Genomic DNA, 24,032 nt, shown 5'->3' on the forward strand with positions numbered 1-24,032 from the left:
TTGTGTGCGCATTTAGCACCAAACAGAAATTCACTGACCTTTAAAAAAATGAATAGCTCTGCGTATTTACTTTACGGGTCCCACCAGCATCCCTGCAAACCATGCAGAGCAGACGCCATCTAATCAGCAATAAATTTAGGGTTTCCAGTGTATCCACCAACCAGGAGAAGGCTTTGCTGATAGATAAAGTCTGCTTTAACCTGCTAGGCTGCGGGTATGAGGAAAAACCGGACGATGCCCCCAATTGATAATGTTGATATTACCTTAAACCATAAAGCTATACCTTATAACACACTTTTACCATGGAGCCGCTACGGCCGCTAGACTTAGTACACACGCTACGTACTCTGTACGCTATTTGCGTACAGAGTCCCGTACCTTGTACGGACTTAGCGTACAAACGCCGCGCTGGGGGTACAAAGTACACACAGCGCGTACGCACCCAGAGTTATACTTTAAACCTTATGAGTAATGCAATGCAATGATGTTATTACACTTTAAACCTTATGCAGCAAAGCACTGAAATAATGTTACACTTTAAACCTTATGCAGCGCTGACGGTACAAAGTACCCGCAGCGCGTACACACCTTATCAATACACTTTTAAACCTTATACAGTTTGGTAATGTAATACGCTTTAAACCCTAGCAGGAAAAGAGGACACAACACCGATTTGTAGTTAAACACTGGGCTCCGACACCACAGAGTATATATCTGGAAGGGGATAACAATACAATTTATACACTACAATGCAACAGAGTAAATGGCTACATTCAATGTACATACGTGAGAATATTCGCATGCGCTTCCTGGTCCAGTCCTCCGCTAATCAGGTAGATAGCGTTAAGAGTCTTCTGACCGGCCAGGCAGCAACAGGCTTTTTATACACTACTTCCAAAAGCAATACAATGGATACTGTAATCCCTTTGTCCATTGGACACAGGGATGCATCTTTACATTACAGGAGAGGTCATAGGTTGATTTGAAAAGGTGGGCGATGTCTTTCTCAACTGCTCTTGTGGGTGGTCTCCTTTGGATTCCCGCCGCATACATAATATACAGTAAATACAGTTTATATCTATATTCTACTTCTGCACATAACTATACGCAGGAACATGCGATCTTCCTCTAACCAACACCGGAATGTTACCCTTTAAATACCCTACAGCTGGATACCAGACACCACCTTATAACCTTAGTCTGTCCCTTCCTATCATGCAAAGGTGAATCCCTTAGTCCTGGAATCATTTAAACTGTTGATACTTGCTGATGTGGTGCAGGGGGGGCTATGTGTACAATGTGCACTATTTGGATTAAATATGTAATGTTTTGATAACCCTCCATGCGTTCACAAACTCCGCCGTAAATACCCATACCACGAGCAGGACCGCGGGAGCGACCATACGCAAATTGCGGATATGTGCACGCACGGCGGAACAAGTGCACGCGCAGCGGGCATGTGTGTGTGGTTAGTACGTGATGTGTGTACTGGAATATTTTTCGACTTTGACATTGCCAACCCTCCCTTATTGTCAGAGAGTCTCCCTGAAATAGCAGCAAACGCCCTGACTCTGCGAAGAGCCTAGCATTCTTCCTACTTGCACCTTACCCCCATTATGTAGCCCTTATATACTTGGGGAAACAAAGAAATCAGAGATACAAACATTCAAATGGGATCACCAGTGCCACTTTCCTGCACAATGATACCTTTGTCTGCATGCACTTTCAAATAAAGTTTCTCATGGCCACTTACAGTATAAGGAAACACATGTGAGTAGAACACAATACATGAAAGTTCCAGTTTATAGTCATCAACAAGTACAGTAGATCTTACTGAGCAACAATAGACAGACAGACAGACATACTGTAGATAGATAGATAGATAGATAGATAGATCTTTGTGTCAAATTATGTAACTGCTTTGGGACTGATTTACATTAGGATGTAAGAAAACGTTAGAACACACCTCTCAGATGGACCACTGCATGACTTTAAAGATGTGCTCATGGTTGTTGCTTTCACAATCTCCCTGGAAAACTTTTTCCACAGCAGGCAAGTACTGTATGCACAGGGATAATGAAGATAAAAGTTCAATTCACAATACGGGTATATAACTGTAGAACAGGTCCAGCCAGGAACATATGGGGATAATGCAGGTGGTGTGCAGCTTAGTGTAACACACACCTGTATACACTATCAGTAGCGGCAGTGGCCCTTCAGCAGTTCTGACACTGTGGCATTGGCGGAATCTTTGCTGTATCATACACAACTCAGTGTAGGAGACACTCAGTGGCACCTTCTCTACTATGGATGACATAAAGGAGAAGACCCCCTGATAGGCCATACATGCGCAGTAGCGCATTCAGTCAGTAACATAGGTCACACTGACGTTAGCCCAGATCCATATCTAAGGAAGAAGGAGTCCCAGTCCCAGCAGTAACAGAGTGAGAGGCAGCACAGAGCACATTTCTCTGCTCTTGGAGGAGATACATGATGTTCTTATTATCCCCTTCACTAAGACTGTCTTCATTCTGCCTGAATCCTCACTTCTGCCTGTACAAATGTGCGATATACAGTTGCCCAGCGGAAGTCAAAGCACATTTGTGGCTTGCAGCAGGACCGACATTCTATTTGCAGTACAGAATAAAGCAAGCCAAATATCTGCTAGTTACAGGAATGAGAATCTAGTTAAATACAAAATAAACCGTAGCAACACAGCAATATCTCTGACATCACATATAACACTAATGTTTGCCAAGTAAAAAATCTAACATTCTGTGCCCATTTTGTTATTAATTATTTCATACACAGTGTTTTCAGTTAGATGTATGATTAATTGTTACAATGGGCTGCATGCATAAGTAATAGTTAGAAGTCTATATTAATTAATTTTAGCATATCTTAAAATGTTAATGAATTCTGGATTTACCAAAATGTTCTTTTAATAATGACGATCTGCCAGAGCTGTTTAAATGTTACTTCCTACAAGCCATATGAACGGCATGTGTCACTTGAGTACACTTATGTTACACAATGTGTTTAAAAACATGAGCGAGACAAGTAACAGTTAACCACTTGGGGGCTGATTCTGGATTGCAAGCAAGTCAGCCGGAAGTGCATGCACGGATGTAAGTGCGGATCTTCACCCATACAGTATGCAGAGTTTCCCAGATGCGGCCACATTGCTCCTGTACGTCGGTTGCAGAAGTAGCTGTTGTCAATATCAGCACATTTGTAACCTTGCAAGTGATCCATCCAAAATCAGATGTAAATTTTCATAGATCACAGATCCATCAACAGCTCATGACACACTTAGCCTATGTGTGAATACCCAGTTAGCACATACCAGGGCTGTTTCTAGCCAATTTGGCTCCCAGTGCGAGATTTAAAAATGCGCCCCCCCCCCCATGACATTAAAAAATGTGCCCCCCCCCCCACACCTAGATAAAAAAAAACATGCACGCGCACCCGGCAAGGGGGCGTGGCCTCATCTAAATGGGTGTGGCCTCATTTAAACGGGCATGGCCTCGTCTGAAAATACTACCTCACAATCCAATTTTTGACCCTGCTCCAACAGATCACGACCACCACAGGAAAAAAATAATCTACCATATTAAGCCCCACACAGTAATGCCCCCTGCACCATATTATGCCACACACCGCAATGCCCTTGATACATTAAATCCCCACACTACGGCAGGCAAGAGTCCCCATTTCACACATTACGGCAGGTGTCCCCATTTTACACATTGAGAGAGAGAGAATACTTACAGAGGCGATTACCGCTCTTCGGCCCGCCTCATCAGTCGCTCCTCGCGTCGGCCTTTCCCTCTTCCTAACTTGGATCCCCCTCTGTACTCCGCTCGGGGAAGGGGGGGGAGTTTCGCGGAGTGACGGGGTTGCGTCGTGACGTAACGACGCAACCGCGTCATTCCGTGAAACTCCGCTCCCCGAGCGGATTACTCGGGGAGAAATAGGAGGGGAAGTAGGGAGCCACAGTTAGTGCCGCGGCGGGCGCCCAGTGCGGTTGCACTGCTCGCCTGCCCCAAGAAACGGCCCTGGCACACACGTATACTTAACTGGAGATGAGACTGGGATGTGTTATTTGTAGTTGCTCACAGTTGAGTATTCTAGGCTTGGACACATGCTCAGTGCACAAATGGATTTGTTTGCAACTGAATCAGACCCCTGATCTTCTAGTTTTATAAAATAATCCTGGAAATTATTTATCAGTTATTAATAAAGCACAAACACATAAAGCAGCCTTTTACAGAGAATATTAGTCTTTCACATAAGTCCCTGTCCTGGGAAGGCTTTCAATCTATGGGTTACATTTACTAAGCAGTGATAAGAGCGGAGAAGTGAGCCAATGGAGATATTTCCCCATCAACCAATCAGCAGCTCTGTATCATTTTTGTAGTATGCAAATTATAGATGTTACTTCAGTGCTGATTGGTTGCCATGGGCACTTCTCCACTGGCTCACTTCTCCACTCTTATCACTGATTAGTAAATGTACCCCTATATACCTTATCAAATGGACATACAAAAGTGTTAATTTCTTTGAAGTCAGGTTTGGATTGTGACGGAGTAGCCGAAGGAAAACCACCCAAACATGAGGAGAGTATATAATGCCCGAATTATTAGAGGCAGAGCATCCCCAAAACACAGGTATTGAGGGTGTTGCCAGTATGTAGTGGTTAGTACCTACCAAGAGTGGTCCAAGGAAGAATAATAAGTAAACCAATGACAGGGTCATAGGCACCCAAGGCTCATTGATGCGTATGGCGAGTGAAGACTAGCCTGTCTTGTTTGATCCCACGGAGCTACTGTAGCATGCATTTCTGAAAAAGTTAATGCTGGCTATGATGAAAAGGTGTCAGAAGACAGTGCATTAACGCTTTCTGAATATGGGGCTGTGAGGCTGCAGACTGGTCCGAGTGCCTATGCTGACCCTTGTTCACCACCGAAAGCAACGAAAATGGTTACCTGAGCACCAGAACTTACTGAGCATCAGAACTAGACCATGGAGTAATAGAAGACAGACTCACATAGGTCCTCAACCCTTGTTTGAAATGAAACTCCTGAATTCAGCACTGGTAGACAGCAATGCTAATCACTATGTCACTGTGTTGACATTATGTAAACTTTACAATTTAAAGTATATGAAAATCCAATATAGAGATAATAGGTATTGCTATGGTTTCCTTGCTGTTAAATAGTTAATTGTAAGATTAAAACAATATACTAAAATCTAATAAGTGTATTTTAAGATGGGTGTAAAATTAGCTAGAATCTGATTTAGTCTTTAGCGGCATGAAATCTATGAGTGTTATAATTCATTCTCAATTTTTTTGCCTTTCTCCCTGAAACAGCTTCCTCGGTCTGTCTATTGTAGCCCCACACTAGGGAGACAGATTATCATAAAGCTGACTATTCATGGAGAGATTAAATCATGCAGTTTGACTGTTTCTGACCAGATTATCCAGAAAGTGCTAAAATCTCTTCCTACAGTATATGGAATAACAAATTAAATCAAAATATGTCCTTTAATGTATTGGATTTTGATGGCCAGAAAATCCAGGTAATCAATAGTCAAGATTTATGTGCGTTTGGCCCTTATCTCAAAGGCTAAGGTTCATAAATAACAGTTATTATTACTTTATAACACTTTCATTGCTGCTTCTCACCTATGTTACACTTTTAACACTTAAGCTGCTACTTATTAATGTAACACTTTTTAACACTTAAACTGCTGCTTCTTACTAGTGTGATGCCTTGGGGTGGTTTGGGTTGTGCAGGCTTGGAAATTTGTTCCTCGTGGTGTTGGTGTGGTGGTGGTAGTAACCACATGTCTCAGACATCCTTGAGCGGGACGTGTACTTGTGGAGCAGGAAGTTTCCGGTGGCAGCGGGTGTGTGTGAACAATACAATATTTAGAGAAGAATCCATGTTCTGGACTTGAACCTTAGAAATGTGAGGGACCCACCTGATGAGGTCACCTGGCCGTGGTAGGTGGGCCCATATTTCTGGCCAATAATTATGCTAGGAATTGTAATTTTACTCATGTTAAATTTTAGAGTTTATTATAATTGTTCTAATTACCAGTGTTCTTAGTGCTTACAGTGTGCACCTGCATTTTACTTCTTTCTGTATGCCACTACAAGTCTCAGCATGGTAGCCTCTTATTATGCTTAGAATTAGGATGTGCAGTCCACAACATTACCCCTGTAAGGGGTAACAACATTGCATTACAGAATAAAAATAAATAAATAAAATAAGTTGAATGGAAAGGCCAGCACCAGATTTACATTACAGATGGAACAAAAATCTGTTTGTGAAACAATCTGATCTAACACCTGTGCACCAAATGCTCATTTTAACACTGTATTTGCTCTTCTACTTGAGTTTGGCACAGATCTAGGTAGACAGTGCAGCCAGTACAGTGTCGGACTGAGGCATGGAGGGCCCACCGGGGAAACGAAGTGATAGGGGCCCATGCTTAGAGGCTTGACTAACCAGTAGTGCATGATCTGGGCCCCTTGATACATATATATAGCAAATACCGCTAGTGCATGCATGATAATGTACCAGATTAATAACACTGTAGAAAGTACACCATAGCCCTGTGCAGTATAATGTAACATATGCATAATGTGTAATTCAAGTGCAAAATATGATCCCCAGAGGAGGGGGTGGGGCCCCCGGGCAGTGGGGCACACCGGTGGTTTCCCCTGTATACCTGTGGTCCAGTCCGACCCTGAGTCAGTGTGCCTTGTAACATGCCCAGATCGTGCTGTCTTTGTAACACAAATGTCCCTGAACTGTGCTATATCAACTGGGCACTAGTGAAGCTTTGGGCCTAAACCCGTATATATATATATATTATTTTGTTTCTTATGGAAATACAAGAAGTAATTGTAATTCCAATCATATATACTAAAGTCTTCCAGAGGACTTTATGAATTACTCAGTCACTTTTGCTCCCTTGGTTTTGGAATTGGGATCATGTGTGGGAAACAGTAATAAAGTGCTCTGGTAGAATCTACTTATGTGTTTTACAGTATGGCTGATATAAATACTCATCTATTGGCTGTCTGAATGTGTGAAGCCTAAACTATATAAAAATGTGCAAACCAGTTTGAAACTCCTGAACTCAATAAAACAAAACCAAGATTCACAACCAACCAACTAGATTACTAAGACTTATTTGTCGAGATTTATCAAATCTTGGAGAGAAATAAAATGGAGATAGATAAAGCACTAACCAATCAGCTCCTAAATGTTATTCTACAGTATAGGAGGTGTGTGAAAAATGAAAAGAGTTGATTGGTTGGTACTTTTTCTCTCTCCACTTTATCTGTCTCCAAGCATTGATACGTCTCCCCCATTATACTGTATGTTATTAGAGATGACTGCTTTCCTATACACTATTTTGCATTTCAGGCTATATTAGTGATACGTAGGTTCATGGTGATTTGTACACAGGGAAAAAGTTCTGAGAGGCCACTTGTACCAGAGAAACAAGTAGCTCGTGTCTATGAGATATACACACGCAGCCCTAAGAAATCGACAACATGAAATTTTTCACAAACTTTGACAAATATTTCCGTATAAGCTACAGTTACTGCAAAATGTAAGTACTGTAACAATGACAAACTTGTACATCGCTCTTTTTGCGTTGATTGAATTGGATTATCTTATTGGTATCTGTTGTGTGACAAAATGCTCACACATAGAACATTTGTAACTTACAAATGTGTCATGTTGCTTTGTTGCCTGCGATGCTGAAAGTCACAGCAGAGCACACTGCAGTGGGAGCGTGCGTAAGCACTAAGCACACTCCCGCTACAAACACAGTATAATGTGCAGACGGAGTGGTAGAAGGTAGCGGGCAACGATGCTTCCTCTGCCCATTTGCAAATGGAAGGTGATTAAAATGGCTTGGGCTGCCACTACCCGTTACTCGTGGAGCGGGAAGGTTCCGGTGGTAGTGGGAGTGTGCGAACAATAGCAGGCTATGGGGAAGTTAAAGTTATGTGAGGCCACACTAAGCAGCCTCCCGTAGTAAGGATGGTTGAGGACACATCTGTAGTCATAGAAATTTACTCCATCCATGTAAGTCAAGGGCATAGCTGCCATAGGTGCAGACAGTGCAGCTACTATGGGGCCCAGAGCTGAGAAGGGCCACCTTCCCTGTCAAAGTTACATGTATTATATACATTTTTTTTTTACCATTGGGTGGTACGTAGGGGGCCTTTCAAAGTTTTTCCTTGGGGCCTGCAATACATCTAAGTATGCCCCCGGACCTGCTCATTGTAGTGTGGTATAAAATGAACTGGAGGGCATTTTTTAATATTATATAATATGAATCGGGGTACTGAAATGAGACACAATATAAACGGAGAGCACTATATATCATAATGTGAATTGGGGGTACTGTGCAGCATAATGTGTACTGGCAGCTCTGAAATGTGACATAGGGTGAACTTAAGCACTACTGCGATCCATAAAAGAAACTAGGGCACTACTATGGGGCATAACATTAAATAAGGCTCTACTATGGTTCAGAAAATGAACTAGAGCACTATTATAGGGCATAACATTAACAACTGCTGCAGAGAAGTTTCTCTCTAGAAGCACTGGGACAGAGGGCCCCTTCAAAATGTATCTATGGGGCCCATAAAGTTCTAGCTACGCCCCTGATGCAAGTATTTAACTATACCAATAATACTTTGGTTTATTTAAAACTTTGAAAGTGTCTATTTCTTTTATAGTAACCCTGCTTGCATCAATAGATACAATATATTAGTGATTAGTAGAACAAACCAGCTTTCAGAAGAGACAATTCCAGCAGGCCATATACAGTATAGCTAGTGCATGTGCCAGCCAAGACCAGACCACTCTAGGACTAACAGACATTTGTTCCATCCTGGATAGCAGACTATAACAATCATAATACCATCATAGTTAACACACTTTATACTATTATATGTATAAGCAGTTTATTTATTAACAGTTTCTTATATAGCACAGCAAATTCCGTTGCGCTTTACAGTTGGAGGTTCTAATAGTCTTGATATCAAAGCATTATTGAAAAATGGGTGACCAAAGCTTACGTTTGAATTGAGCAAGCAAACACATTTTTTAGCGCAACTTTGGTTCCTCTGTGAGTGTCTTGTTCTTAAAAGTGTTTAGGGAAATAATCTATCAACATAATTTATATAATATATAAAAAAAATATGATACACATCGGATGCACCCACCAAATTACATTTCCCCATAGAATCAGGAGGAAAAATATAAGAGAAGTTGTAGTACTGCTTAAACATATTAAAGGTTGTCCGTGGACCCTTCAACATAATTTTAGAATTGGATTTTATAGACTTTACTGTTACTCAGCATAGCCCGTTACAGGTTTTGGCATAATAACAAACTAGCAGTGCAAGTAGATGATAGATGGTTCTGAAGATAAATGGGCCCATCAAGACCACACTACTGCTAGGCCCCGGAAGCTGCAGTCCACATTGCACTAGTCCCAGTGTGTATGCTGACACCGCAAGTCATTTGACATCCAAGTATGATGTTCTCATTGGCATTTTATGGCTCCAAAATTGATTTCTGCTGAGACAGAAGGGAACATTTACTTTCTATTCCCCTTTCTTTGAATAGATGTCACAGAGTGGTGAGGCTTAGTATGGAAGTGGATAAAGACCCAGGCAAGGTAATTGAGAGGAACAAATAGTATTTCTCCCCAAAAACTTTGTGAGTTTCTTCAACAGCTGCCTAATGAACATAAACAGAATGGCCATAGGGATCACCAGGAAGATTCCTGGCAGGCCGAGGTGTCTTTTGGGCCTGTTTAGTGTGTTGCTATGTGGCCCCACCCCCCACATAAAAGGCAGCCCACTACAGTCAGTACACTGCATTGTCCCCATTCATTCTGTTATTCCACCTCTACAGGAGAGCAACTCTGCCATCCAGTGATGCTGCCATGGCTACATGGTATGTTCTAACTCTTGTGCTGCCTATGTCAGGCCACTTTTAGTTCCCAACTCCTGGTCTGCAGTAAAAGTGCAAGGAAGGCCACAATTGTGTACAATCAGGTCCTATGAGGAGGGATCCCACCCCCTCAACAGACCCCACCCCCTCATCAGAATGCACCACCATTAGGGCTGCTTCCATAAATTTACCGGGCTGGTTTTCCATCTAAATCTGCACCCGCTAATGAATTAGATTGGAGGCTGAAAACTTATGGTGGTGTTCAAGTTACCATGAGGGTAGGATTTTAACTAGAAGTACTACAGTATATATGGGAAATATCCTGTAACAGGTAATAGCAAGGTATAAAACCCAAAGCATCATAGCTGCAGTAATATATGCTTATTCTCAAAAAGGTCTGGCAGATGTGTGCAAAGTTAATTTCCTAATTCATATAGACCAATCAGCCACATCATTAAAACCAGGTAAAGTGAATAACATTGATTTTCTCATTACAATGGCACTTGTCAAGGGCTGTGGTATATTAGGCAGCAAAAGAACACTTAGTTCCTAAAGCTGCTGTGCTGGAAGCAGGAAAAATAGGCAAGTGTAAGTGCCTTTGACAAGGTCCAAATTGTGATGACTAGATGACTGGGTCAGAGCATATCCCAAATGGCAGGTCTTATAGGGTGTTTTTCATATGCAGTTGTTAGTAACTACCAAAAGTGGTCCAAGGAAAGACAACCGGTGAACTGGCAATAGGGTTATAGGCACCCAAAGTTCAATGTTGCGTGTAGGGAGCGAAGACCAGCCTGTCTGGTCCTATCCCACAGAAGAGCTACTTTAGCACAAATGGTTGATGAAGCTAATTTTCTTTTACATCATGTTGATGGCCTGGTGGAAGGTGGCAGTTTACCTGGAGAAAGAGATAGCACTAGGAGGCACTATGGGAAGAAGTCGAAGTAGGCAGTATGATGCTTTGGGCAATATGCTGCTTGGAAAAATTGGGTCTTGGCATTCATGTGGATGTTATTTTGACGGGTGGTATTCATGTGACCGCCGGTCAGCTGACCAACAGTCACATGACCTCCTCCACCAGCCCGACGGGTCACTGTCCCGATGGTCGGCATGCCGACCAACAGGGACTATTTCCACTCGTGGGTGTCCACGACACCCATAGAGTGGGAATAGAACCCGTGGCGACCGCAGCATGGCGAGCGCAGCAAGCCCGCAAGGGGCTTGCTGCACTCGCCCCTCCCCGCCGGGATCCCGGCGTCGGTATGCTGCCGGGATCCCGGCGTCGGTAAGCTGACCGGCGGTCATGAGACCGCCGGTCAGCCGTACTACACCCATTTTGACACATTCCACCTACCTAAACATTGTTGTAGACCACATAAATTCACTCATAGCAACACTATTCCCTATTTTGGCAGGATAATGCACCCTGCCACACTGCAAAAATTGTTCAGGAATGGTTTGAGGAACATGACAAAGAGTTCAAGGTGTTGACTTGGCCTCTAACTTCCCCAGATCTCAAGGGAAAGCTTGGAGCAGCTGACAAAGTTTCTGAATGGTGAAACACACTATAGGCTATTAATCTAACATCTTGTTGTGAGATCACATGACTTCTACACAGGCACACGCTATATACTGTACTTATTTTTAGACACCTTCCAGGGGGCAGATTTTGTCTACAGTGGTCAGACAGTATTAATGTTTTTGTGTTTAACTACACTATTTGAAGGAGACACTGTTTTCCTAAACTAAGGTTGTCAATTCCACTTGCCAACTGTAACTGGGTTACACATTAAGGAATTATTTCACTCTTTTCAGTGTCTTAATTGTGTGAGTTGATAGTTTTTTTTATATTTTATTGCCTTTGTGCGACATTTGTTACTTAGTAATGCTAATCCTTTGATAAATGTGTCATTGATACAGAAATTGGCCAGGAACCTAAAGCGTGGATCCCTACCTTTCGTTTACTGAAACTCGTCTGGCATTTGCATTTGCTTTTTTTTTGGAGATCCATTGATGGATGTCTTAAATCTCCTACTGACCGTGATTCACCTGTTCAATAACTATTGCTTCAACTACATTTTGGATTGAGAAATCAATAAGGATTTTCCTTATAAGCCAGTTATCAACAGCTAGAACTTTTAAACCTGTTTAAGGTTGCCACCACCTTAAAAAAGTTTGTAATATATGAGCTTTAGAGAGAAGGGTGTTTTGGGAACCGCACAAGTCTTTAATTATAATGATCAGTAGCCTCTGAATAAACTGAATTATCCCGAATTGCTTCTAGATATAGCAACAAGGGGTATGGATAGTTAATCCTAGTCCCAATTAATCGTTGCTTTCAGTGGTGCTCCCAAGAGTCAATTTTAAGCAGACAGAAAAAAACAAAACAAAGAAGTGTTGGAAAGTAGACTCTCTTTTGGGAGCACTCTAATTCAGAGGGTGGAAATATGATTTATCAATACTGGTAAAATCATTTTTATTAGGTTATTCATTAAAATTTTTTTGTAGTATCTGCGTGAAAAATTATAAGCTTAGCGAAAATATAGAACACATTACACATGGTACGTGATATCCATATCACAATGTATCAATTGCCGGAAATTAATGGCTGTGGTTACAAAGTTCATTAATCATTACACATTCGAACTCATGTGATATATGACCATCATTTGTTCAGCAAGTATCCATCATGGATTACAATAAATGCTGAGAATTAAATCATAGGTCATATGAAAGTCAGGTACCCAATAGTATATATGTATAGATGGGTGACACTGTATAGGGGAGTCAATTTCTTGCAGTACCAGGGTGTTCAGAGGTGGTCTCCCATCCTAGTACTAACCCGGCCTTTCACTGCTTAGCTTCCAAGGTCAGAAGAGATTGGGCATCTCCAGTGATGTATGACCGCAAATATTGTACTCTCCCTTTAGGATCACCAAAATGCGTGCAGCCACTTGGTTGGATTACCCTCTAGCTAGGCAGTCACAATTATGATATAGACATATTTGACAGCCTATTTTGTAACGGAAAAGTTACCAAGTATCCACAATTTAGGCTTGCCTTTTCACTGATGCGAACCGATTTTTTAAGATTCCAAATGCCCAATATTTTGGGTGTGGATGACACTATAGGGGAGTCAATTTGTTGCAGTACCTGGGTGTTCAAAAGTGGTCACCCATCCTTTTACTAACCCGGCCTTTCACTGCTTAGCTTCCAAGGTCAGAAGAGATTGGGCATTTCCAGTGAGGTATGACCGCAAATATTGTACTCACACTCCTGAATCATCCAAATTTATAAGTAGTGATTGCCAAGGGTAGCAAATTATATATACATGTGGTACAATAAAGGATTAAGTAAGATAATATGTAGCCACCTGGCTTAATCACCTTGTAACATATCAACCACGAAAAACAATATACTCATGAGTGAGGGCCTGTTATGTGGGTAAAATTCCGGAACACCACACAATGTCCACAATTAGGACTTGCCTATCACTCCTGAAAATACCCAAAGAGCACCAGAACGGCCGGACAAAGATTAGTAACCATATAAGTGCAGGATAGAATTGTGCTGCACAGAAATACATTTTCTAAATAGTCAATTTATAGTACACCCTTAAGCACTAAACCAGACAATAGATTAGAGGTGCCTGATGCTTGTAACCTCTAATAAATACCTGCATATATTGTGAGAAAGCAGGCTAGAAAAAGGTGCTTGTAGATGATTTGCACATATGTTGATTTGCTTGAGCCTATTAAATTCAAAATTAAGAGCATTTGCTGAGATTTGCCATTGTTGAATTTCAACAGAAAAAACACATTCAGTGCTTCCTATAAAATTGATATCAGCTTGCTGTTAATGTTTGTAGCCATGTGGGTATTGCTTGAGCCTAATAAGTTCAAACTTCAGAGCATTTGCTGAGATTAGCCATTATTGAACTTCCAAAGAAAAAACAGTCAGTGATACCTATAGAAATGATATCAGCTTGCAAATAGTGTTTATAACCAATGTGGATTAGTCCCAATTGTATACCTTGATGCTGAGGAAAAAATCCTTGTGGTATTATTAATATGGACAGTTTATCCTGTATTGCTCTTTACCATGGTATAAATGTGGCAATACGGCTGGAAAGTATAATGTCACTTGTATGGCTACTATGGCTCAAAGACAGGAAGGAAGAAAGAGAAGAGAAGAATAAAGAAGGAAAAAACTTTTATGCTGACAAGCTGATTATTAGTATGTGCAGTTCGCAATGAAGGGAGTGCAGGGTATACGATACCAGCTCCGATTGTTATGAGACCCGCCCGCTGCCGTGCCCGTGCTCCAGAGACTTCAGGGGCTGCTGCGGCGTGTGGTCAAGGTCTCCCCGTTCAGATAACGGAGCTTGCGGCCGTTGCCTGGTGACCGTCCTCGGGATTCCGGCTAGTGCGGTCACGTGTGCGCATCACGTGATCGCAGTACTTCCTCCTGACGTACGTTTCGCATAGAATGCTTGATCACAGGACGTGATCAAGCAGTCTACTTTCCAACACTTCTTTGTTTTGTTTTTTTCTGTCTAATATATGAGCTTTACATGCATTTGTTTACATTGACTTGGTCACAAAACTGGGACTGGTACACAAATGCAGACTTATGTCATTTATAATGAGTAGACATAATATTATGGCTATTTAGGCTTATATGTGTTCTTCTTTGAAGTTTATTGATTGCTGTATTGCTTTACGGATTTCTTTGTGTTAAGTTATGAGGCACTTTGTTATATTTATTTATATTTTTCTAGTTGACACGGTGCAGGTTGTTAATTCTTCTCCATATCGTAATGCTACTTTTTAAATTCTTATTAATCTAAATTGACCTGCACTGGTTTTGTTTAAGGGCAGTTTTATTGTATTTTAGTACATTAATTTTACATTTTGCATCAATGAATTTCGCACTTCATTTTTCTAAACTTTGATCCATTGGACTTAAATCTTGGCCTAAGATTGAAAAATGGCCTCATCCAATCTTAGTGGGCTTATGAATCATTGTTTAATGTGTTTTCTCAGGAATCTAAGGCGTAATGAAGTTGGAGTATTGTAAGTCTTAAATTTGGCTTCTTAACCTCTTACCTTTGAATGAGTTGTTAGATGCCAGTTGATATGCAAGTAGTGTCTGAGTGAACTACATGTTGAAATCTATTGAGGTATCACCTTGACCTAGTCTAGTAGGTGACCAGAGGTGCGTAGGAGGAAGAACAGCTGAAATACTGAGAGAGAGAGAGAGAGAGAGAGAGAGAGAGAGTTGAGTAATAGTCTATGTAATGTTCAGGGTGTCAGTATAGAGCATGCAGAGCTGCAGATACATGTTATACAGTCTAAACGGAAACTAATGGATCTATGCTATGAGAATAGTTTTAATGACAGGGAACTCAATACTCTGACCATAGCACAATGACCTGTCACCTGTGTGGAATAACCATGTCTACAGAGAGAGCTGGCACATATGACAGTGAGAGTAATTGTCCCTAAGGAGCAAAGTCTCAGCTCTTGTGTAATATAGATGGAACCCTTTCTAGTTTAATTGCAGTTTGTGTTTGAGTTGTTCAAAAAAAAAAGTGGATGCTGTTGGGAAATGATCTGGTATCCATAACTGTAACAGCTGCAAAATGAACTGTATTGATGCACTTCTGAAGCACTACTGTTTTTTTAGACTTGCATGTTTAAGGGTTCTTTCCACATTCAAACCCACAAAGCCATGGATATATAGAGACTGAGCTAATCCCGATGTATAAAGAAAGTTAAGGTAGGTGCACTGTTACTAAATGATTCCTGACTTGGACATCAAGCTACATACCAACATTCAGTTATGCACCCACTTTACTGACATGGAAAATGGCTACACACATTTAGTAGAAATGTATAGTTTATACAAAAGTGTTATTTAATTTATATATATATGTACATATACATATACATACATTACGTTACATATACATACGTTACATATACATACGTTACATAATTGTATCACATGATCCCCTATGATGTCACAACCCTCAAACCAAGTACTATGGCTATAAATAGACATGCAGCTTCATTCTGTCCCTACCCCCTGATGAAGTCTGATGAGATGAAATGCGTTGAATTTCCTGTACTGACCCCCTACTGATTTTAAGCTAAGTCTGATCTCCTATCCTTTTAAAAATCCTTGTTTTCAGATGGGCTTTAATATGGAAATTTTTTTACTTTTATTGTTAACTTTTAATTGGAATTTTTTCTACTCTCATGTGTATTAAACCTTTAATATTTATATATCTTTTTGGCTTTTAAATTTTGAATTATAAGCTTAATAACCACTTTTTTAGCAACACTTGTCGCCGACACCCCTATCCCTCCATTTCCTATACGTTTTAGCTGTACTATATCAGTACTGCATTTTTAGGGTCTGACACCTATTATTAAGGTCATGTGTGCTTTTTTATGGTAATTTTATGGTACTTTTAGTATTATTTATATAGTTTTACTGAGATTCCATCTCACAAGTGGCGCTATACTATTCTTTTTGCATATATATATATATATATATATATATATATTATAGTTTAGCCTGCCTGTTTAATTTTCCGTATAACCTAAGCAGTGCTTTTTCTCTGTGAATAAAGTTACCAGTAGTCTACTTAGAAAACAGGTGCTGGTACTTACAATACTTACAGTTACAAGTTGATACAGGTTGAGTATCCCTTATCCAAAATGCTTGGGACCAGAGGTATTTTGGATATCGGATTTTTCCGTATTTTTGAATAATTGTATACCATAATGAGATATCATGGCAATGGGACCTAAATCTAAGCACAGAATGCATTTATGTTTTATATGCACCTTATACACACAGCCTGAAGGTAATTTTAGCCAATATTTTTTATAACTTTGTGTATTAAACAAAGTGTGTCTACATTCACACAATTCATTTATGTTTCATATACACCTTATACACACAGCCTGAAGGTCATTTAATACAATATTTTTAATAACTGTGTGTATTAAACAAAGTTTGTGTACACTGAGCCATCAGAAAACCAAAGTTTCACTATCTCACTCTCGCTCAAAAAAGTCCGGATTTCGGAATATTCCGTATTTCGGATATTTGGATATGGGGTACTCAACCTGTACCATATTTTTAGGAACTTCTATATGTTTCAGTTTAGTTCTTTTATTTGTGTTTCCAATGTTACAGAGGCAGAAGAAGCCACACTTTTATATATTTAAAATAGCAAGTTCCCCTTCTCTTCCATTTACATAGATCTGTCTATTACAGTGACAAGACAGATAAAAAGGAAAGCATTTTTAACTAATGTCTAGTATGATATATATGTTAATTTGTAGTGGAAGGTCCCCTTAAAAGACATTTGTACACTATTGCTTGACTAAGAGCTATATTATTTGATTAAACATTTTTTTATTAACTTACCAAAACAAATTAGATTGAATCTTTCAGGATTAATTTAATACAGGCTGTGCCCCTCTTATGATGAAGAGGCAGAGCAGATGCAGGATAGTAACTAATTTTACTTGTTCAAACTTTCATAAGCCACATTATGATAAACGGTGAAGTGATGTGTACATTTTCTATGATTAACAGCTATGTAATATTCCAAATTCTTGATTAGAGACACCAATATGCACAAGGGGATTTTCTAAATCATAATCATTTTTGGAGATTTGTCTGTTAGCTCATCAAAAATCTTTCAGAAATAGCATATATTTTTTAAGTTTTTTTTGTTTTCTTTAAACACGTGAGTTATTTTTGAATTGTTATATGTTATTTTACTTTCTTTCCAATGACAGACATGTAAATGTCTATTATTTAAACAGAGTTGTTGTCAAATTTATTTTTGTATAATGTAATTAAATGTAATGTCTGTTTTAGCACTTACATTAGTGAAGTCTATCTGGCGATCAAAAGAGTATAATTTATGTATCTGGAAGCTAGAAGATATAATGAGGTTATTGTGCGTTTCATAATGTAAAGCTATAAGCGGGAATTGTTTTGTGTGTTAATTGGCATAGGCACTAAGTCAGCTATGGTTCACACAGGATCATCTGACACAGAAGTAGAGGAGAATTGATGATTTGCACTGAACTGGCTGGCTGTTAGGCTATTGCTCTCAGTTTGCGCTCTCCTAATTAATGCTCCAAGGTTGCCAACTCAACAACCCCCAGCAAGTCCTGTGGATACTCCTTGCACAAGCTCAATAAGTCACTCTGACAGACCCATCTGTGCTAATGTGGTGTACTTGAGAACTACATTTTAATAACTTCATATAAAACCACTATACCTCTGAAATGACAAAGGGTTTAATTTTTTTGCACTATATCAGACTTTCGACAGAAATGAGTAGCTACCTAAGGCAGAGCTCCCATTTGTACAGTACCTGTTTTTCATCAAAGACAACTGTTTCTTTTCTTGTCTGGCCTGAATAATCTTTTATCTTTCTTTCAATGTTTACTGGGCTAATTGCTGTCAGATATGGCTGCTAAATGATTATTGTTATCTAACATTCCTCCTTCCCCAACTAGTAGAGTTGTCAGGGCTCAATGCCAGGGACCTGCACCGTTTGGGATGACCCTGTGCTTTCTTACTGCAATGGCTCTTGTTCCTTACTGCAATGGCTCTTGTTTCTGTGTTGACAATCAGGAGTGCTAAGTACTGTAACTACTGGGAAGATGTAGCAAGTCTTCTAAAGAATGGAAAAGTTGACCACAGCAAACAATCAGCTTGTACCTAGCATTTTATAGAAGCACATTGGGCTGAGATCACCTTGGGATAGGGCACATATATATTTGAATAGGAATTATGCCCATTCTACTTAGGTACAGGTGATGTGTGATGCAAAAATGAAAATCGTGAGTGTTGTGGTGGGCTATCCTGGATCATGTCATGATGACTTTATTATCAGTCAATCATCCATCTATGAGAACTTTCAGGCAGGACTAATGTCTCACAGCCCTCTTCTAGGTGCACCACTGCCGTACCTCGGTTGTGCAGAGCTACCTCTGGTGCATAGTGTTCATCTGAGTGGTATGGTTACAGGGGTGTGCTGTCAGTACATGTGCTGAGGTTACCATTGGTAATAATGGCAAAAGTTGGGTACCGAAACTTAAACTGGTTGCATTAAGATCCAACATAGCATTAGTCAGGAATTTGTGAAATCTTAGGAAGGTGTCCTATTATTCTAGTCCCTAATCTGGTATAGACTGTATATACTCTGATAACTTCTCCCTTTATGTATACAGGGGAGGGGTCCTGGGGTGCACATCTGTAATGAGAGGTGCATCCCTGTGGAGACCTTTCAGTAGTACTGCATACAAAGACAAGGTTGCAGGTACACAATTCAAATTGAATTGTGCACCTGCAACCTTGTCTTTGTATGCAGAACTTTTGCCTTTATACCTGTAAAGCTGTGACTGTGTGGGTTCTAATTAAGGTTTGACAGTTGCTGCACTTGGGTTGAGTGGAGTGCCAGCTGATGAGCTTTAAAATTAGACATACTTTACCAAAAATAATTTTCTTTCTGAGCAGGAGGAGGGCTAGGGCTTATTTGGTGCCGTGGAGGTTACTGGTATTGGTTGGGTCATGGGATATAGTTGAAATATTGTTATCTTCTCTTCTGCCTTTAGAGCCACAGGAGCCACAGATTGTGCTTCCTTTCTCCAGAACTTATGGAAGACAAGTTGGTAAGTATTGTTGGCTAAATAAAACATGCAATATCCACATAGTATTCTGCTAGCTTTGGGCCTCATTCATGTTTGTAAGGAATTGCATAGCTGCAAGGAAGCGGCCGTGCAATTCTGTGCAATTAAAATGCAGAGGCAGCAGAAGGTGTCTGTAGGAGAGTTCAGAGAGCTGCATCGGAGGACGCAGCCTGGGATCATCATCGGTCATGATTTCCAATGTTTTAAGGTGCCGGTCAGTCTGCGTATGCTGAAGCTTACTCAGGCTGGATCCGGACTACAGAGTGTATTGTAAATGGGGATGTCTGACAAAGTTTATAGCAGACATGGCACCACACAACATGACTAAATGCTATTGGCTAGACCATCGGAAAACACAATACAGTCAAATACGGTTAGTAAATCCATACTTTTGCATGTAACACAGCATTGCCCAGCGTGTTTATTCCCAACCAGAACACGATTCTTAGTAAATTTACCCCTTATTCATTTCAGCTGGGGCTTGTCAGTAGAGATTCTGATCTGCTATTTCACTGGCTGGCCATCCAGTAGGTTGAGTAATATGATTAGGGGTCAGCATGAAGGATGTATATAAAAAAATCTAGGGGCCCAGAGCATGAGAGTATCTATTATAGTGGCTGTAAAAGATGCCATTGCTATGGGACCCAGAGGCTTAGGGTGGCCTGGGCCCAGGTTAAAAGTTGCATACCACTCTCCCAGATTTGCCTGCCAAGCAATTAGGTCTTATCCATTGGCCAGAATTAATTGTGTGATATTACATTTTCAGTGGGAGGAGTGTGTAGTGGATGTTATAATGGTAAGGAGGCACTATAGTGTGGCATAATATGATCTGGGGACACTGTATGTCATAATGTGAATTGGGGATACTATGTGGCATAATGTGTACTGGCAGACCTACAATGAGACATAATGTAAACTAGTAAACTACAATCAGGGCCAGTACTAGGGTGCTCTGTGCCTTCCTGCAAACTATAAATTTGCGCCTACCAAACATAATAAAGGGACAGCAAACAAAGGGGTGTGGTCTCAGAAGGAAGGGACTTGGCCACACAGTAGTACTTCTAATTCAAATTACACCAGCAATAGCACAATCTTATACACATTACATTTGCATAGTGCCCCTGAATCAAATTGCAGCACATATTAGTGTACCTTATTCACATTATGACACACAGTAGTGCCCCTAATTATTGTTAAGACATACACAGTAGTGCCTCTTGTTCATATTATGTTACACAGTAGTGCCCCGTAGTCATATCATGCTACACAGATGTGCCTCATATACACATTACACCACACAGTAGTGCCCCTCAGTCATGTTAATCTACACAGTAGTGCCTCTTATACATGTTACACCACACAGTCGTACCTCTCATACACAATGCCCACAGTAGTGTCCTTTATACACATAATGTCCACAGTAGCAGCATCTCTTACACATAATGCCCACAATAGTAGTTCCCCTTACATGTAATGCCCACAGTAGTAGTACCACCACCACCACCACCACACAAAATAGTAGTGCCCCTTACACTTAATGTCCACAGTAGTAGTGCCACACATAATGTTCACAGTAGTAGTGCCCTTTACACATAATGCCCACAGTAGTAGTGCCACACATAATTCCCACAGTAATAGTGGCCCTTTCACTTAACGCCCACAGTAATAGTGCCACACATAATGCCCACAGTAGTTGTGCCACATATAATGCCCATAGAAGTAGTGCCCTTACACTAGATGTCCTTACACTTATATGTCCACAGAAGAGGAGAGAGGGAGAGGGTGCGGTACTTACATGGGAGATTAGCTTGAAGCTGCCAGCACAGCTACCTGTCATAGAGCTTGGCAGGTGCCGCGGGGAGGAGAGAGGAGGGATCTGGAGGGACCTGACACTGAGAGCTGCACTTCCCACTGGCTGTCATACAGTGAGACATGTACAGTGGCAGCCAGCAGCAACAGCAGGGGAGCAGGGTGGGGAGAGTGTCTCCTTAGCCTGGCACCTCCTTGCACTGCATACCATTACTGAGCGGGTTGTGCTGGCTCTGACTGATGGTTAATAAAATAAATTAGGGCACTACTATGGGGCATAATGGGGGTGATTCAGACCTGATCGTAGATGTGCTAAATTTAGCATATCTATGATCAGCTTCCCTGACATGCGGGGGGACGCCCAGCACAGGGCTAGGCCCTACCCCGCTGCACAAGTACAAAAGCATTGTACAGCAGTGATGCTTTTGTATTTGAAGAGTAGCTCCCAGCCAGCGCAGCTCCTGCCACTGGCAGGGAGCTACTCGTTGCTGCCTGGGTCGCAGTGGCTGCGTGTGATGTCACGCAGCCGCCGCGGCCCCCCCCCCCCCCCGAACGGTCCGGGCACGTCTGCTTTGCCCGGACCGCGCCCCCTAAATGGCGGCCAAGCGCTGCTGGCTCGCCCCCTCCCGCCCAGTCAATCTGCCTATCAATCAGGCAGAGGCGATCACAGGGCTAAGACAGCCGTCGGCTGTCTGGCATGCGCCGGCACACTGCAGCGATCAGGTCTGAATTAGCCCCAATATTAACTAGGGCACTACTACGGTTCAGAAAATGAACTGGGGCACTGCTACGGGGCATTAAATAAATAACTGCTGTAGAATGGTGTCTCTCTAGAATCATTGGGACAGGGGCCCCTTCAGTATGTTGCTATGGGGCCTACAAAGTTCAGGTTATGCCCCGATCCATATTATTTAATTTTGCCTCTGTGATCCATGCATTGAAATTTATACATCCAACTTTGGACACATTGATAAAATAGCAGACAGTAAACATTAATAGTAAAAAAAAAAAGTAGATATACACTACAGATCTTAATTCTTATACCAATAATCAAAAAATTATATATTTCCAACTTGAACAATCATTCTGGGCTTTTATGGCTATTAAGGTGTTAATAGCTGTTTTTACGAAGCATAATACAAGATTCTCTAATGGATAATTGCATTGAAAACATTTTTCACAGTAATATATTGTTGAAACATTCTACATTCTGATTTACTGTTTGCATTTCAATGAAATGGCTTAAGAGAAAATATTTTTTTAGAAGGTAATTAGAATGATGTGCAAAAGATAGGTTTTCAGGTAATGTTAATATTAAATATGGTAATCCACATCTCAGTTCACACATTTAATAAAAAGTGTAATTTTCCATTTGTTTTCTAGGTGCCTATTAATAAGATAGAGGGTTAGTACCGGTGGGAGGCAGTTATTCCAAGTGTTTGGTTACAGGCTATCTTGTAAAGAGAAATTAGTACAAAATTGAGCTGCGAGAGGTTATGTAATTTTATTATGATTTTATAACTTCAGTTTTTTAATCATTTAGTTTTTGTTGCACTTTAAATTAAATTTACATTTTCACTTTCATTGCACTTGGTGGATGTTTTCCAGTTCCTACTGAAATGAAATGATTGCCTGAAATAATCTGCAATAATGTCTGCTGTTAGGTTTATCATCCATTTGTAAAATGGATGATTCATGGTTTATAAAAAGATCAAAGATGTCAAACTACACATATATTGAGGAGGCTTTGTCCATTGTACTGGTACCATGTTGTCACAATACCAGGGCACCCAGACACTATTTGCTTACAACAGGTGATAAAGACTGTACCCAGGATTAGCCAGCAAAGACTCTCAAAAGATCAGCTCTCCCCGGGCTACTTTCAGACAATTACTGGTATGCAATAACATTGACATGGGAACATATTTTCAAGCCCAAGCAAATTTCTGAATAAAGGAGGCTTATGTTAATTTAACACAAGTTACCATTAGCACCTTTATGAAAGGGTTAAATAAATCACACTATATCAGTTATAACATAACACACAAGGGACACTAGTTTTACAGTCTCTATGGTGAAATCACTGGTTCTCTTTCTGATCTTCAGACATTCTTCACGGTGATGTTTTCTTCTTCTATATACTGTTTGGAAACTGATGGGGCTGGATGTTGGGCGACTCAGGGTCTGCCCATCTCCATTTCAGATATCCTTCTGCTAGTTCAACAGTGGATCTCAAACAAAGGAGAGGGAACACTGTAAATGCAATGAGTTATGGCATTCTCTCATATATTAACGGCTTTATTGATTCTTGGCCCCAGACTGGTAGGCACTTTTAAGAGACTCTGGTTGGGATCTCTGGAGGTAAAGTCCTTCTACCAACAGCGGCAAGTGCTGGCGCTTCGGCCCTCATTCCGATGTGGATGGAGTAGGGGCTCATACAGCAAATTACTGATGTTCTGTACTGTGCGCATGTGCCGGACCCACACTGCGCATG

The 24,032-nt window shown here is 40.8% G+C and overlaps 2 pseudogenes; both read right to left on the minus strand.

Moving 5' to 3' along the window:
- Positions 1-12,790: 12,790 nt before the first annotated feature.
- LOC134962982 (5S ribosomal RNA) lies at positions 12,791-12,910 on the minus strand (annotated as a pseudogene).
- Positions 12,911-13,139: 229 nt separating this feature from the next.
- Positions 13,140-13,259, minus strand: LOC134963336 (5S ribosomal RNA; annotated as a pseudogene).
- Between the last annotated feature and the right edge of the window lie 10,773 nt (positions 13,260-24,032).

This window comes from Pseudophryne corroboree, chromosome 9 (genome assembly GCF_028390025.1).
Source record: "Pseudophryne corroboree isolate aPseCor3 chromosome 9, aPseCor3.hap2, whole genome shotgun sequence".
In the NCBI taxonomy this organism is placed as follows: Eukaryota; Metazoa; Chordata; class Amphibia; order Anura; family Myobatrachidae; genus Pseudophryne; species Pseudophryne corroboree.